The following is a 4,924-nucleotide window of genomic DNA, read 5'->3' on the forward strand; positions in this document are numbered from 1 at the left end:
CTCCTTGGTGCCAGGGTCAAGGATGTCACTGAGCGGCTCCAGAATATTCTGAGGTGGAGGAGAACAGCCAGAGGTCGTGGTAGAAAGAGGGATGAGATTCCTGGGGCATTGTGGCCGGTTCTGGAGGAGGTGGGTCCGGTACAGGCCGGACGGGTTGCAAATCAACAGAGCCGGTAGAAATATCATCATGGGGAGGTTTGCTAGTGTTGTTGGGGAGGATTTAAATTAAGTTGGCAGGGATATGGGCACCAGGATGTACCAATAGAAAGAAGAAAATGGTGTACACCAGATTTGGAGAGAGGGATAACGCTAACGTAAAAAATAGTAAGGTATTAGGTGGGGTCAGACTTAGAGAGAACACAGGATGTTCTAAAATAGGGTTACAGTGCATGTATGTGAATGCACGAAGCATAGTAAACAAGGTTGGTGAGCTGAAGGCGCAAATAGTCACATGGGAATAGGATGTTGTGAAAATAACTGAAACCTGGCTCAAAAAAGGGCAGGATTGGGTATTAAATAATCTTGGATAGATGGTGTTCAGGAAGGATAGGGAAGGAATGACAGGAGGTGGTGCGAAATTATTGGTTAAGCAGAATGTTACAGTGCTGGGGAGAGAGGATGTCCTGGGGGGACAAGGACCGAATTTATATGGCTAGAGTTAAGATATAATAGAGGGGCCGTTACACTACTAGATGTATTCTATAGGCCACCAACTAGTGAGAAAATATGGAGAAGCAAATTTGCAGAGAAATTACAGAGAGATGTAAGAACTATTCAAGAAAGGCTGTAAGGATAATTCCAGTAACTACAGGCTGGTCAGTTTAACATCAATGGTGGGTAAAGTTCTAGAAACAATAATCAAGGAAAATATCAACGGCCAGTTGGAGAGGTTTAAGCTAATTAAGGAGAGCCAACATGGATTTGTAAAAGGCAGATCGTGTTTGACTAATATAATTGAATTTTTTGATGAAGTAACAGGGAACATTGATCAAGAGAATGCAATGGATGTTGTCTGCATGGATTTTAGGAAGGCGTTTGATAAGGTACCACGTAGAAGGCTGGATAACCAAATTGAGGCTCATGGAATAGGTGGGTCAGTGGCAGCTTGCAGAAGGAATTGGCTTAAGGATAGAAAACAGCGAGTTGTGGTAAATGTGTGTTTTTTCAGACTGGAGGATGGTAGACAGTGATGTTCCCCAAGGGTCAGTGCTGGGGCCACTGCTTTTTATGATATATATGTAATTGACCTGAATATTGGAATACAGAGTAGAATTTCTAAATTTGCCGATGACAACAAACTTTGGGGTGTGGCAAACAGTCAGGATGATACCAGTCAAATACAGCAGGACATAGAAAGTCTTGCAGAATGGGGCAGACAAATGGCAGATGGAATTTAATACAGAGAAGTGTGAAGTGATGAATTTTAGTAGAAGGAACAGGGTGAGGCAATATATACTTAATGGCATAGTTTTAATGAGTGTGCAGGGACAGAGGGACCTGTGAGTTAATGTACATAGGTCCCTGAAGGTGGCAGGAAATATTGAGAGAATGGTTAGCAAAGCATATGGGATCTTGGGCTTCATAAATAGAGGTATTGCGTACAAAAGTAGAGAAGTTATGCTGAACCTTTATAAAGTGCTGGTTAGGCCACGACTGGAGAATTGCGTCCAGTTCTGGTCACCACACTTTAGGAAGGATGTGAAGGCCCTTGCGAGGGTGCAGAGGAGATTTACCAGAATGGTTCTGGGGATGGGGCATCTTAGCTAAAAGGACAGGTTGGAGAAGCTGGATTTGTTTTCATTACCACAACAACAACAACAACAACCTCTATTTATATAGCACCTTCAACGTAGTAAAACGTCCCAAGGCGCTGGACAGGATGATTTTAAGACAAAGGAGGTTGAGGGGTGATTTGATAGACGTGTACAAGATTATGACGGGTTTGGATACACGAGACGGGAAAAGGCTGTTCCCACTAGTTCATGGTACAAGGACTGGTGGACACAGATTTAAGGTTTTGGGCAAGAGATACAGGAGGGATGTGAGGAAAACGTTTTTACGCAGCGAGTGGTGAGGACTTGGGACTCGCTGCCGACGGAAGTCGTAGAAGCAGAGACACTCAATGTTTTCAAGGGGAGACTGGATAGAAACTTGAGGGAAATAAACTTGCAGGGCTATGGGGATATAGCGGGGGAATAGGACTGAATGGATTGCTCCACAGTGAGCTGGAACAGAATCGATGGGCCGAATGGCCTCCTTCTGAGCCGTTATGACTCTATGACGATGAATTATAGATTAGTGATAATGGGGGCTTCAACTATCCTAATATATCTGACTATAGAGAGTTCAGATGAGAAGTGAAAAGGGAAATAAGAGGGGAAAAGAGAGGGTCTGAGAATAGAATGGCAGCTAACATAAAAGGTAATCCCAAAGTCTTCTATAGGCATATATTACCAAGTTTAACGACACTAAGTTAGTGGCAGATTAAGTAGTGCGGAAGGGAGCAGAAAATTGCAAAGGGACATTGGTTGAGTGGGCAAAACTAGAGGCATCAGATTCAAAGGGATGGAAATTCGGCAGTTTAATGAGTTTGAAAGGAACATTTTTGACTTGTGCAGTTCGGTCAGAGAAATGCCAGTCAGAGGAAATCATTGCAGAAAAAGCGATTCTGTAGTGTTCCTTCTGTCTGAATAGTGCTTTCTCGATGCTGCATTAAGCAGAGGTCTCCATAGTGTAGCGGTTATCACGTTCGCCTCACAAGCGAGAAATCCCTGGTTCGAGCCTGGGCGGAAATGTTATTTTTCTGTGAAATAAATTTAACAGGTTTCTTGTGTCAGAAGCAACGAACAATTTAAAGCAGACTCCTAAAATACACAGTGTGTAAATTCTGATAGGGTATAAATCTTCGTCAATGAATAAACTTTCACAAATTATTAAAGTTAAATTACTCAACTTTCGACTGTCCCTTACTGTGAGCATTTCTTTCATTCTGCAAAACAACGCTTTCGGTTAATGAATGTTGTTTAAACAATTAAACCACTAAACTACCAGAACACACATTAAAGAGTTGATCACAATTGCTGATATTTCTTATCTTTTTTCTGGTGTTTTTTCAGCTCTTGGTCCTTTTCAGCTCCTGACTGCGGATATTCCTCTGATTAAACGTGAACAAACTGAAATACCTCGCAGCCCCGGCCTCGGTTAATGCCAACAGATCTAAGCCGCATTTCAGGCCAGTAAACAATCCATTAATTATTCGCTTCTCCCCAGCTCCAGAGGTCAGATTGTTACTGCCCATCCCTCGAGCTGCAAAATACCAGGGACCCGGGACAAACCTCCCCATACACCGAGCACAAGCTGAGGAAAACCCCGGGGGAGATGATATCCCGGTCACTGAGCCTTCAACAGCATTGAACAAGCACCCGGACGGAAACGTTCTTCATGCGGAAAAGATGAGATGCAGAAATTAATGGAACAAGTCAGGATGGCCGAGCGGTCTAAGGCGCTGCGTTCAGATCGCAGTCTCCTCTGGAGGCGTGGGTTCGAATCCCACTTCTGACAGTCTTTACTTTTAATTACCAAGCGGAACTAATTTATTTTCACACCACTGTCAAGCACTTTGGGACATCCCTCAAAAGTGGGATTCAGCGGTTCACCTGCTCCATTCACATAGAAACATAGAAGATAGGAGCAGGAGTAGGCCATTCGGCCCCTCGAGCCTGCTCCACCATTTAATGAGATCATGGCTGATCATTCACATTCAGTACCCTGTCCCTGCTTTCTCCCCATATCCCTTTATCTCTTTAGCCTTAAGAAATATATTTAACTCCTTCTTGAATATTTTTAATGAATTGGCCTCAACTGCCGTCTGTGGTACAGAATTCAACAGGTTCACCACTCTCTGGGTGAAGAAATTCCTCCTCTCCTCAGCCCTAAGTGGCTTACCCCTTATCCTTAGACTGTGACCGCTGGTTCTGGATTCCCGCACCATCGGGATCATTCTTCCTGCATCTAGTGTGTCTAGTCCTGTTAGAATTTTGTAAGTTTCAATGAGCTCCCCTCTCGTTCTTCTAAACTCTAGCGAATATAAGCCTAATCATCTCAATCTGTCTTCATACGTCATTCCTGCCATCCCATGTATCAGTCTGGTGAATCTTCGCTGCACTCCCTCCATGGCAAGAACATCCTTCCTCAGACAACGTGACCAAAGCTGCACACAATACTCAAGGTATGGTCTTACCAAGGCCTTGTACAACTGCAGCAAGACATCCTTGCTCCTGTACTCGAATCCTCTCACTATAAAGGCCAACATTTGCATTCTTAACCACCTGCTGCACCTGCATGCTTACCTTCAGCGATTGGTGCACACGGACACCCAGGTCTCATTGCAGTTCCCCTTTTACCAATCTATTGACATTCTGATAATAAGCTGTCTTCCTGTTTTTGCCACCAAAGTTGATAACCTCACATTTATCCACATTATACTGCATCTGCCATGCTTCTGCTAAATCACCTAACCTGTCCATATCATACTGGAGTTTCTCTGCATCCTCCTCACAGCACACATGCCCATCCAGCTTTGTGTCGTCTGCAAACTTAGAGTTATTACATCTAGTTCAACCTTCTAGATCATTAATATATATTGTGAGTAGCTGGGGTCCCAGCACTTATCCCTGCCCTACCGCACTAGTAACTGCCTGCCACTTGGAAAAAGACCCGTTTAGACATACTCTTTGCTTCCTGTCTGCCAACCAGTTCTCTATCCAAGTCAGTACCTTACACCCGATCGCATGTGCTTTAACTTTGCACGCCAATCTCTTATGTGGGACCTTATCGAAAGCCTTCTGAACGTCCAAACACACCACATCCACTGGTTCTCCCTTATCTATTCTACCAGTTACATCCTCAAAAAATGTTAACATTT

The 4,924-nt window shown here is 43.8% G+C and overlaps 1 non-coding gene across 1 annotated transcript; it reads left to right on the forward strand.

The window, feature by feature from the left end:
* The first annotated feature begins 3,478 nt into the window (after positions 1–3,478).
* trnal-cag (transfer RNA leucine (anticodon CAG)) lies at positions 3,479–3,561 on the forward strand. The gene has a single exon. It is a non-coding gene; the product is annotated as a tRNA-Leu (tRNA).
* The last annotated feature ends 1,363 nt before the right edge of the window (positions 3,562–4,924 follow it).

This window comes from Somniosus microcephalus, unplaced genomic scaffold, assembly GCF_052327205.1.
Source record: "Somniosus microcephalus isolate GS21.2 unplaced genomic scaffold, FLI_Smic_1.0 unresolved_chr4, whole genome shotgun sequence".
Taxonomy (NCBI): domain Eukaryota; kingdom Metazoa; phylum Chordata; class Chondrichthyes; order Squaliformes; family Somniosidae; genus Somniosus; species Somniosus microcephalus.